We start from the raw sequence: 13080 nt of genomic DNA on the forward strand, positions 1-13080 counted from the left end.
GGGAGAAGATTTTAAAGGGATTTGGAGGGTACTGTGTATAGTACTCAAGCACCTAAAGGAAGCCCTAATATGTATGATGCAAAATAATAGACTGGAGTTTTTTCGCTCCAGGTCTGCCTACCCCAAGTCTGTTTCCAAATGTGTGTTTTTTGTTTTTGTTTTTAAGGAAAACTATATACTCGTGTGATTGTTTGGTATGGTACAGCTGTCGGAAGTAATACAGGAAAAGTCTTGACAGGAAAAGAAATGTAGAAACCTTAAGGTTGGCAAATGTTCGATGGAGAATAATAATAAAATATCAGGGGAGGAAAAAAGGGAACAAAAAGTGAAGTTTCCAGCCCTCTAATAATAAATCAGAAAGAAATATTTGCGTGTGCATAGTTGTTTGTGTTCGAGCATAGTTATTCAATATCCTCCTTCTAATGACAGGCATAGGATATTTAGCAAGTGTTCTAGGGGGGAAATCATGAAGATGAGATTCATTCCCATTAATGTTAGGTATCCTCCCCTTTTCAAAAGAATGGCAGACATAATAAAATATTTTAAACATGCTGAGGAGTATGCTGGCATCTAACATTCAAGTGAGATTTCACCTAAGCTGTAGTCAATCACTAGTCTCAAAGGTGCTCCCAAATACTTAACTTTCCCTATACTCAGCCCCACAGAGGGTAAGTGACACTCACAATCCCTCAGGAACTTGCACCACTATGCATCTTTTGCACAGAAGGTTCCATATTTTGAAAACCATTTCATCCTCATCTTATCAGAGGTGGATTTCATTTTGTCTTCATAGTGCACCACAGGTGAATGCTATTTTTTTTTATAAATAGCCCACCTTTGATGGAACATTTACTATTGATTATTGGGTGGGATCACTTTAGGTTACCTTTTTGAGTGTATTTAGATAGTAGGTAAACATATTATCCAACAAACTAGCAATAAAAGAGGAGGGAGTTGATTATTAATTTTAGTAACTCATTCCCATAAAAGAAATTGCACCCTATGACTCAATTTAAATCAATAAGCCTGTATTAAATGCCTACTATGTGCCTGATAGTGTGCTAAAAGTTGGGGATTTGAATAAGGAAAAAGGCAGTTCTTGCTTTCAAGGCTCTTGCAACATAATGGGGAAAAGATCTTGCAAAACAGGAAGCTTATAAGGGCAGGAAACAAGGGAAATCCCCCTCCATGGAATGGAAACCAAACAGAGATGTTGATGGAACACACTAAGTTATCTTCAAAGTTCTGAGGCCTCTACAATAGAAGGCATTGGGAGTTTATTGCTCTACTATCCAGGTCTCCAGTGAGAGGAGAGAGGCTACTGAGGGGGTTGAGAAAGCATGGAGTATCCAGTGATGAGGTTTCAAGTGATCAGTTTATCCTAGAGTTGATGATGGAAAATGGAAAAGTGTTTGTTGAATTGGATTGAATACCCACAGAAAGAATTCTGGTAGGTCAAGAAAAAACAATACTTTTATTTTGGCAGAAGTGGTATAGGGTGTGGTAATAATGGCACCAATGATATGTTGATGGGGAAGAGGAAAATAATCAAGTTTCAACCATAGAAAGAGCAGCTATCAGGAACATTTTTAAATTTCCCTCTGAGTTGGCCAAATGCTGTATCCCACAGAACCACCAGTGAGCAAAATTTGCAGCATCTGCAGAGAGAGAATGAGGCAAAGGATAACAGCACAATCATGCCTTCAAAAATATGAAAGTCATGGAGTAATGAAAAGAAGGAGGAGCTGGAGGTCTTTGCTTCAATATCCTGGTCTGCCAAGCTGTGTGACTTTAGGTAAGTCACATAATCACTCTGGGCCTCAGTATTTAGATTGTGCAGGATCCTTCCAGCTTCAATGTATAATATGATGATCTAATCCTAGAATGCTGGGCTACTCGTTTCAACACACTACCAGTCAACCAGAATTTTAAGTGCCTGCTATGAACGAGGTCCTGTAATAAGTGCTGGTGACACAAATAAAGATTTAAAAATCCTTGCCCCCAAGGAGCTCCCGTTGCCTCATATTTTATAGAAAAATATTTACACTATTCTCTCTGAGCTCCCTCCTCTCCTCTCTTCCTCATCTCATATCACACATATGCCTTCTGCCATTATCTCCTCCTTCACACCTCTGTCATCTGAGGAGGTGGCCTTACTCCTTATCAAAGCTATCCCTACTAGCTGCCCCAGCATTCCATTCCTTTTCATCTCCTCCAACAGATTGCTCCTGCCAGCATCCCCTCTCTATCAGATATCTTTAATTTCTCTCCTTATCTACTGGTTCATTTCCTCCTGCCTACAAACATGTCCCTGTATCCCCCATCCTGGTAAAAAAAAAACCAACAAAACACCATTATTTGCTCTCTCTCCCCAATATCATCCTATATTTCTCCAGCCCTTTCAGACTAAATTCCTTGAGAAAACTGCCTAAAAGTGGTGCCACCACTTCCTCTTCTCTTATTCTCTTTTTTTTCCCTCTACTCTCTTGTTAACCCCTTGAAACCTGGCTTCTAACTTTATCATTCAACTGAAACTGCTTTCTCCAAGCTACCAATGGTTTCAACTGCCAAATCCAGTGACCTTTCTCAATGCTCATTCTATGTGATCTCTCTTTAACCTTTGACACCATTGGTTATTCTCTCCTTGATACTCTGTTCTCTAGGTTTCTGGGACACCATTTATCCCTGGTTCTCCTCTTACCTAACTGACCCTTCCCTGTCCTCTTTGCCATCCAGGTCATGCCTCCTAACCATAAATGCCCTGCAGAATCCTATCCTAGGTCCTCTTCTCTTATTCTTCTCCATTGGATTTAATTACCATCTCTATGCTAACCATTCTTAAATTTATCTTTCTTGCCCCAACTTCTCTTTTGACCTCCCATGCTTTTCCAACTGCCTTTCAGACAACTCGAACCGGATGTCCTGTGAACACCTTAAACTTAACCTGTCCAAAACAGAGCCCATTATATTTCCCCTTAACCGGCCCCACCCTTTCCCTATTATTGTACAGTACACACCAACCTCCCTGTCTCCTAGGCTCACAACTTAGTTGTCATCCTCTCTCACCCCCTATACTCAGACTCTGTTGTCACTTTTACAACATTTCTTCTTTCCTCTGACACTGCCACCACTCTAGTGAAGGCCTTCATCACTTCACACCTGGATTATTGCAGTAGCCTGTTGATGCATATGCCTGCCCCACATCTCTGCCCACTCCAATCTATCCTCTATTCAGTCACCAAAGTGATTTTCCTAAAACACAGTCTGATCATGTCTCTCCCCTATTCACTTAACTCCAGTGGCTTCCTGTTCTCTCCAGGAGGAAATGTAAAATGCTCTGTTTGGCATTCAAGTCCTTCACAACCTAGCCCCATTCTCCTTTTTTAGGCTTCTTACACCTTACTCTCCACCACAGATTGTCTGATCTAGTGACACTGACCTCCTGGCTGATCCATGGGCAAAAGATTATATCTCTTAGCTCTGGGCATTTTATCTGACTGTCCCACATGCCTGCTTTGCTCTCTGTCCCCATCTCTACCTACTCAATTCTTTGGCTTCCTTTAAATCCCATCTTCTACAGGAAGTTTTTCCAACCCCTCTTAATTCTAGTGTTGTCCCTCTTAATTATTTCATGTTTATCTTATAAATAGACTGTATGTATTTGTTTGTTGTCTTCCCCATTAGATTGTGAGCTCATTGAAGACAAGGATAGTGTTTTGCCTCTTTTTGTATCCCCAGCACTTAACATAATGCCTGGCACATAGTAGGTACTGAATAAATTTTATTGATTGATAGTTTAACACCAATATAATAAATTAAGACACCAGGGTATTTTTCAGACCTAGGCCCTGGGTTCCAGCATAACGTTGAACAAGACAACCCTTCAGATATCCATTTTTATTCTTCTGACAACAATATAAAACATTTATTACCAAACAGCTGAAATGTAATCAAGCCTATATGTAGAGACTTATATAAGTAAAGAGAGTCCCATAGGTTGGTATTCCATCAATAATCTTTCTGAAGTGCCTTGGGCTTCTCCAAAGAAAGGCAGGATAAAAACCAACCATTGTTTTTGGGGGGAGGTATCTGTCTGCTTTATTTATTTGTCTTTTCTTTCTCCAGTTACTTTGGGTAACAGAGTAGCTGTACAGAATGTTGTTGTTATAGCGGGGATTGTTTCCCCCTGTTCAGGACCTGCTGATTTCATAAGTGTAGGGAACTCCCAACATGGGAACCTCTGTTCACTCTTTGGTAAATAATTACACTGAGGGATTAAGTGGCTGGTCCTTGATCACAAGGTTCTTAATTCTCAGAGGCAGTAACTGAACCCACATCTTCCTAACTCCAAGGATGACCTTTGTGAGAAAATAATGGGTTTTGGAATTCTCAAAGGCCCTGGCTCAAGGGGATTGATTGGATTAAGATCAATTGAATTGACTGATTTAGCTGATTAACTCACTTAAAGTTAATTCAATTAAAACTACACCTGCCTGACCCTCAAGTGGGTGTGTTCTCAGAGTGTGTGAACTGTGACCTCAGCACAGGACCACCCTCAAGTCCAGTGAACCAATGGATTTGGGTGATGCTGGCCAATTAGTTTGAAGCAATGTGTAAGGACCACCTCTCCTCAGGAGGCAGAGAGAGCTTCCACTCTCAGACAGGCTTGTGGTGGAGGGCTTGGAGAAAGAAGCAGGCCAGACTGGAGCTCTAAGCCAGCTAGGCCTTTTCTTAACTTTCTGACCCAGGTATTCTCTTTTACCTAATACTTGGTATGCTTTAATAAATGCTTAATGCCCCAAACTGGTGCTAAAGCTTCTAATTTGTACATAACAAATATATTAGAAACCCCAGCTAATTTCTTGGGAAAGAAAAAAGATGACCACATTAAATTTAACATGTCACACCTTCAATCCACTGCCTCTCATAGACAATCAGACCAAGTTAGAATCAGTTGTTACCTGGAGTTCTTATAGATGATTCCATATGTTGGTGAGTAAAAAAAAAAAAAAAAAGACCCTTTTGAGGGCGCTTGATTCCTTGAACCGATTTATGGTCCTGTTTGGGATAGAGGGAAGTATGGGAAACAAAAATCCATAGATACTTTCATCTAGATGAAATGGAGGATTGGGGGGAGGGTTGGGGGGGTTGGGGGGGAGGAATTGATTTTGTAGCCAAATCATTAGGCTAACTGCCCAACATTTTTTTATTAATGAATAAAAAAAGACAACTGAAGTAACCTCAACCATTTCTTCTATAATAGTACCTCTCAGATCTCCAGCTCTTACCTCTCTTTGGAATTACAGTCCCTCATCTCCAAGATATTCCCTACATCTTACTGTAATATAAACAGCATCAGATTTAGAGTCAGAAAATATAAGTTGAGTTCGTTTTCTAACACTTCTTCAATATCACAACTTCCAAAACATAACTATGGACAAATCACATTCCAGACTTATTAAGATCTTCAACTTTTGAGTCAAACTAAGTGGAAAAATAATGATTGTTCTATTTCACTGGACTATTGTGAGGAGGATATTTTGTAAAAATTGAAGTTCTATATGGAAGTAATTATATGTCTGCTTACAACCTGATTCATCTTACCCCTTCTAATCCAACTGTTCTTCATTTCTATTGATTTGTGAAAAGAGTATTGAACCTGGAGTCAGGAGTGTAATGTGTGATGATAAAGAAGTCACATAACTTTTCTGTGCTTTAGTTTCCTTATCTGTAAAATGGACCTAATAATACCTGTAATACATCCCTCCTCTGGTTTGTGAGAGGCTCAATAATGTGCATAAGGGAAATAAGGGACATAAAGGACTCCCTTTGTATACCTTAAAGCATGATATCCTTGATGCTTGGTAGAGTGTCTGAACCCTCTTCTCTTTTTGTAGAATCATAGATTTATTGCTGGAAGGAACCTCAAATGTCATTTAGCACTCATTTTATAGAGGAGGAAACTGAGGCCCATGGAGGTTAAGTGTTTTGCTCATAATCATACAGTTAGTAAGTGACAGGGCTAGAATTTGAGCCAAGGTCTTTGGACCCCCAATCCAAACTCTTTTCATTGCATCCAACAACCTCTTCTGAATTATCTCTTCTCAGTCAGGTGGTAAGTATCTTCAAAATTCAGATGATATCTCACCTTCTCTATGATATCTTCCCCCAATGAATGAGCTGTCCCTTTAAATTCCTGTGGCACCTGCAGACTGAACCATTCATGCAGAACTAAATTACATACATTGAGTATTTATTTAATATTTCATGGACCTAGGTCTTATTTCTTCAAAAATTAAGAATATTAAGAGCAATGCCACTGCACTTTATATTCCCCATTAGAATATAAGCTCCTTGAAGGCAGGGACTGTCTGTCTTTTCACTTCTATTTGTATTTCTAGGGCTTAGCACAGTGTTTGACACATAGTAACTATTTAATAAATGCTTGTTGAGATGACTGAAGTTGTATCCTCTGCATACAATTCTGGTGTCTTTCCTCTGCTGATCATATCCAATTTATCCTGTATAGATCTTATTTTACATAGTGTATGCATACCATCCCCTTCTTTAGACCTTGAGCTCCTTGAGAGCAGGGAGTGTCTTTTGCCTCTCTTTGTATCCACAGCACTTAGCATAGTGCCTAGCACATTCTAGGTGCTTAAAGGTTTATAAACAATTATTGATTGACTACAACACTGGCACAGATTTTAGAATGAAGAATTCCTAATAAATACATTTTTTAAGAGTAAGTGACCTATCCATGGTGCTTACCATCAAGTTTATTCTGTGATTTTTACCACACAACAAGAATGGTTTATAAAATCACAGGTAATGGAGCATTCAATTCTGACCATATGAAAACATATTTTCCTGTATTCAGGTTATTGGTTGCTATTCCCAAATCCTTTTTTCTTGTAACCATAATTTTTCATTTAACTGAGGTCAGGAGTCTATTTCATTCCCTCTTCCAAGTCACTAGTCACTTTCAGCATTACCACTGAACTTTCTTTATCAGAGACCCAATAATATGTTGACATCACAGATCTATAATCTCTTTCATTATCTATTGGCTCCATAATAACTTAAGGAATTTTGTTTTTATTAGATTTTTGGATTAAGAATATATCCTAAGCTTATATAATCTAACCCCTTCATTTTACAGGGGAAGATGCCGAGACATTGGCAGGTTAAGTGAATAGATATCAAAGGTTGAATTTGAACCCATGTCCTCTGATTCCAGAATCAGTGCTCCTAACACTGGAGTAGAGATGACTAAGAGGGACATGATAATGATGATAATAGTGATGAATAGCTATATAGTATTTGCTATGTGTCAGGCACTGTGCTAAGCAAATTTTAATTATATCATTTGATCTTCAGAAAAACCCTGGGAGGGAGGTGCTATTATTATTCTTTATTTTTGTTTTTTGTTTGTTTGTTTTGCAGGGCAATGAGGGTTAAGTGACTTGCCCAGGGTTACACAGCTAGTAAGTGTCAAGTGTCTGAGGCTGGATTTGAACTCAGGTCCTCCTGAATCCAGGGTTGGTGCTTTATTCACTGTGGCACCTAGCTGCCTCAGTAGGTGCTATTATTATCCCCATTTTACAAATGAGGAAACTGAGGTAAACAGATGTAAAGTGACTTGCCCAGGATGTCTCACTGCTAGTGTGACTTTTGAGGCCAGATTCCACACTCTGAGCCTGGCACTCCATCCAGTCTGACACCCAGCCCTCCACCTAAAGAACAATTCAATTAAATATTTATCCCATGCCTAGATATACAAGGAATCCTACTAGGTGTTTCTGCAAAGGCAAAAATGAAAATCATCCTGTCCCCCAGGAGCTTATAAATTCAATTGACAGGAAACAAAACATACACAGGCAAGTCAATACAAGGTTTATGCAAAGGGAAAAATACAGATTTAGACTGGAAGAGAATCTCACCATTCATGCAGTGCCATTCTCTCATTTTATAAATGTGGACACAGGCTAAGAAAAGTGACATGACTTGCTCACATTCCCATAGCTAGAAACTGGCAGAACCAGCATTTGAACTCAGGCCTTCTGACTCCAGGTATAGTCTCTGCCCACTATACTATCCTGAAAATCCTATCATGCAGATATGCACTCTGTACATAGAAAAACAGAAGCTGGGGAGCCCTCATTTCTTTGGTGGTTCAGTATTGAATTACTAGAAAACTATTCAGCAAACCATTCCCCTGGTACTCTAAGAACTCCAGGGGGTTATTTGTTGGGGAGAAGAGGGGGGGGGTGTGGGAGCAGTAATCTTCCCACACCAGGAGAGGTAGAGATTTTTGATAAGGTTTAAGTGAAGGTGAGAGGTTGCGTAAATGTGAGACTTTATTTTCTGCTGTCTCTCATTCATTTCAACCAGCTGACTCCTCAGAACCTTTTTTTACCCTGATTTATAATTCTGTAACCTTCCCTAAAATTTGTAATCCTCTCTCTTCTTTTCTAAGTCCCTTGCAGAATAATCTCTGATGTTGACCTGTTTAAGAAAACTAAATTGAGAGTGACTCCCCTCCTTCTTAGGGGGCCCTGAGTAGTGATTCAGATATATGGAGGAATGAAAGTCGGATCCCTGGAGAATAAAAGTAAATTCCCTCCCTTCCACAATGTGCACTCTACATCTTCTAAGCTCATCCCTATGGTTCAGCCTTTCTTAGATAAGCTTCCTCTTGAAGGACCACCTTCCCCCTTGCCCCCCATCACCATAAAATATGCAAGGTAGGGGCCACATTTTTCAATTTTGAATCCTCATACGATGAAAATCCTTCATAATTTAGTCCTTCCTGGTTACAATTAATATTCTTTCCTCACACTTTCCTTTTCTCCCCTCTTCTCCACTCTATCTAAATTCGCAGGCTCAGCAGCAGCACCTGCTTAGGAGAAACAAGGCGGCTGCTGTTCCGATTTCTCCAGTGTGCCTTTAAAAACAAAAAAATGGAATCAAGATCCCTGCCCCCCCCTCCCCTATCGCATAAATATGAAGGAAATGGAAGGGAAACATTTCCCCATTCAAAGAAGAGGTGTTTGGGTGTGTGTGTGTATGCGTGTGTGTTTGTTCCCTTCTTAATCTGTCCTCTGGATGAAGAAGATGAATAACCCAGCAACCCCAGATTCCTCCTCTTTACTTGCTTTTCCTTACTGATTTGGGAGCTGCCTCTGCCTTACTTTTGTCCATCCAAATTTCTGAGTCGGCTTCTAAGCTTTGTAACTCCTTCATCTCCCAGAGCCCTTGACTCTCTTTTATTTCTCCCTGCACATTGTAGTCTTTTTTTTTTCTTTTTGGCTAGTGTTTTGAAATAAATGTTTTTCATCTTTGGCCTTATTTCTACAGTAAATATGTTTAGATATTTCCGGATCAAGAGAAGGAAAAAGAGAGAGAAAGAGAGAAAATAGTTTCATGGCCCATCTCCACCCCCTAAGTCAGAAACGGACCTCTGTCTGCAGGAGTTCAAGTTAAGAACAGAAGTGTGACCAAGGCGTTACTCTAACTCTAAGAAGATTAGGGCACATTGAATTGCTTCTTTTTAAAACTCCACCTCTTTTGCCCCAAGCTTCCTACACCACCCAAACGCCGAGTCACGGATCAGTCCATCTCTTTTTTCACCACACTGGAAAGTCCCTGCTGCAAATCTGGGAGGGTTAACTGAGCTTTTACCCCAGCCTACTAGCTAACCAAAGGAGACAGCCGGTAAGATCCAGAGCCCTCCCTCCTGCAAAGCTGGCTAGCCAATAGGCACCTAGAGGGAGTATTACCACGGATCTCATTGGCTGCCAGCCTCCGTGCATAAGGAAGAGAGAGGGAGGCTGGCAGGGCAGCATTGTTATCTTAAGACACTCATCTGGTGCCTGAGTCTGCAGGTGACAGTGCCTAGGTAGAGAGTACTGAGTCAGAGCATGGGAACACAGGGCTACAGGCAGCCTTGGAATCAAATCACTGAGAAGAATCATTTCCTTGTTTAGCTGTGCCTCAAGCCGGGCTGGGGGACCTCTCTATTAGTTACCCACCTATGTGGGTGCACCTTCTGTGTATAGAGAAGGCAAGAACAAATCAGCTAGCAGCATGGTTTTGGCTGAAGGCTGTGGACTTGCCTTTCCCCATGTGAAAAACAGTGATTGGGAGGAGAGGGAGTGTGAGTCTTTCTAGAGTTGGAAAAGAAGGCAAGATCCTGGATTTCTCCTCTGCAGAGGGACCTGGGACTCTCCAAGGGGCTGGCTCTGTATTGTCCTTGCTTCTTTCGTCCTGTCTTCACTCTCTCGATCCGGTCCAGAAGCACTCCTTAACCATGCTTTGGGTTACCGGAGTTGTTGGTGTACGACTGGAAGAGAGCCCGAGAGAGGTATAGCAGCACCAGCAGCAAAGGGAAGGCGGAATTTGGAAGGGGGTATCCGTGCTCTCTCACATTCGGAAAGGAAGGCATTCGCATTCCCTCCAAATATGGGGAGGGGGGAGGAAGCACGTGAAATCATGAAATAAAAACTTTGGAAAGCTGCCACCGGAGATGTGGTCGGGGCTGAAAAAACCCTGGAATCGGTTAGCCATCTCCTCTCAGAAGCTCTGGGGCTTGGGAGCCCCTGATACGGCAAAGAAGACTCTTGCAAGGACTCAAGGTAACTAGCCGGGTATCGGATTGGATGGTTTTCTGGTGTTGTTTTGCTGGGGAAGGTTGGCTGCATGTGTATGTGGTGACTGATAAAGGGACAAATTGCTCTCTGCAAGCGAGCTGCTTTGGGCGTTTGCAAGCAGTTGCAGGCAGAGGGAATAATCCCGTGCTTCTTGGTCTCTTAGCTTTCTCCTGTCCTGTTCTGAATTGGGCTGAAGGCTTCCTGGTTTAAACTAGATCTAGTCCTTTTACTGCTGCTGCTCCATGGCAGCCAATATCCCTTGGCGTTCTTCCTGACCGGCGTTATTATTGCTTGGGGTAAGTCTTCAAAGTTAGAACAACTCTCATTAGCTTCAGTGAATCCCATCTTACAGAATAATCGTGGGGAATGACTGGGTTTATTTGCCTGTTCTTGATCCATGACATACTCTGCACGGGGCAAATAGAACATAGGTTGGACACATGCGATCTCCGTTCCTCCGGTTCATATAGCTATCTAGTATATCTGTATAGTGTCTGTCTATGCCTCCCTCCCTCTGCCTCCTTTACCCTCTTCCACACTCATCTGCTGGAGAAAACATCTGAAGAGGGAACCTTATTAGAGAGCAATTCTTCTCCCTAGGGCTGGTGGTGGAAGTCCCACTGATTGAGTTAAACTAGGCAAGGCACTGGAGACTACGGGCAGGCAGCTCTGTTGTTCTGAGAGGAATAGTGTATTCATTCTAGGATCCAGAAGCTCTTTCCGTTCTGGTAATGATCTGCCCATATTTATTTGCATGTTACTTTCATGCATGGTCGCCTGGGCATAAGCCACATGCATACAGACACAAAGTGCTGCCTATGGAAAGAGCATGCTGGCTACAGAATATGCTTGGCCAATGTACAGGGCTAGTCAGAGATGACTGAATTGTTCAGTGAGAACATGAACTTGTGAGCCCAGAGGAGTTCTCCTTTCCAGTCAGCCCTCTGTGTGGTATATATTTATCCAGAGTATATAGACTTAAGCCAAATATTAACTAACAATCAAGCTAATGCACTATTAACATGCTTGAACAGACCCCTCTGTAAAGAACTCTGTGTGCCTTATCCCTAGCTTAGGGAGCCAGGTGCCCTGGAATTAACAAATGATTTTTTTTTAAAAGGTAGTAATTATCAAAGGCTGCCTTTGTAGCTGTGTACTCAGCGCATTCTGTATTGGGGACAGCGTTATGTCAGCATAAACCAATAAGGAAGAGAGAAGGTATATTGGGGAGTCAAGTGTTTCTGCAGCTTTTTCCACACATGTGCACATCCAAGTGTGTCCACTCTGTGAACACACTACCTGAGGGCATACAGTGTCTGTGGTGACCAACCAAGCAGCTGGGGAGTAGTTTGTAGAATTTCCTTGAAAGGGGGAAGGGAAATGGGGGAAGGGGTTCCAGTCTGGTGACGTCAGAAGCTGGAAGAGTGCTGCTTAAGTAGGTTCTTTTGGATCAGAACCTGGAAATGGCCATCCTTCGGGGTTGCTGTTGCATTATTTGTTATTTATTTAAGCCAGAAGCTTTCTGACTTCTCTCTCAACCTGAATAAGTTGTCTTGTAGCATCAGGTGCTGAACTGGGCAATTCTACCAGGATAGTCTTGAAATCCTATCAATACCCATAATTGCTTTCTGCTGTGCAGCAGAGCGCACGCTTTGCTGCCTTACAGAGTGACCATGGAGAGAGAGGGCAAGGGGGCAGGGAATGGCTTGTGTAAAATACTAGGGAGGAGGGAAGCACATTCGGGAACATGGTTTGTCCCCAGTGGAGTTCAGTTAGCTCCAGAATGCCTGACGGCTTGGTACCCAATAACTGCATCAGTGAAGTCTCAACAGTCTCAAAACAGTCTTCCCTCTTCAAAATTGAGATGGGGTGTTTTGAAGAATGAAATGATGGGTGCTGCAAATGTGGCCAGCAAAGACAGGCAGGCAGGCATGGAGTCAAGGTGGGGGAGGAGAGGAGGGACTACAGAGGGGATAGTCCTGAAGCTCCACTCACAGGGTTTCTGATGGTCTGACTGAGGCGCTAGTGATCCTGCCATACCCTACCCTGGAGATCCTCCTCAGGAGACCCCTATCTGGCTTCCCAACAGGTTGTTTACAGAGTATGGCCAGAGGGCAAAAAATATATGGTACTAGAGCCAGCTCTGCGTCATGAACCTCTTCCTGATAACCTCTCCCCAGGCACAGGCAATCCCTCTGGAACTAGCACATAAAAAAGAGCCCCTCTGAGGGAGTGCTCCAAAATCACTCCCCAGCTCACAAACAAGAGATATTCTTGAGGGAGTTGAGACACCTGCGTGGCCACTTTCAGCTGACTTGAGATGCTTAGGATGAAGGTTCCTAGGTTGGTGCCCTGTTTTGTCCCCAGAGCATCCCTTTCTCTCCCCCGCCCCCTGCCTTCTCCACACTGTTTTTGGCTTTTGGTGATT

General features: G+C 42.2%; 1 protein-coding gene across 3 annotated transcripts in view; it reads left to right on the plus strand.

Annotated features, from left to right (window-relative positions):
• BRINP2 (BMP/retinoic acid inducible neural specific 2) overlaps nucleotides 1-13080 on the plus strand; it is a 165930-nt gene that overhangs the window by 640 nt on the left and 152210 nt on the right. Inside the window, exons 2-3 of one of the 3 annotated variants that reach the window (XM_043964037.1) lie at nucleotides 1631-1795; nucleotides 9361-10637. The gene's annotated coding sequence lies outside the window, so the exon portion shown is untranslated. Of the gene's footprint in view, nucleotides 1-1630; nucleotides 1796-9360; nucleotides 10638-10838; nucleotides 10949-13080 lie in introns of those variants that run through there. The other 2 variants (XM_043964038.1, XM_043964039.1) reach the window with 2 other exon arrangements.

The sequence above is a fragment of the Dromiciops gliroides genome, chromosome 4 (genome assembly GCF_019393635.1).
Source record: "Dromiciops gliroides isolate mDroGli1 chromosome 4, mDroGli1.pri, whole genome shotgun sequence".
NCBI classification, from domain to species: Eukaryota; Metazoa; Chordata; class Mammalia; order Microbiotheria; family Microbiotheriidae; genus Dromiciops; species Dromiciops gliroides.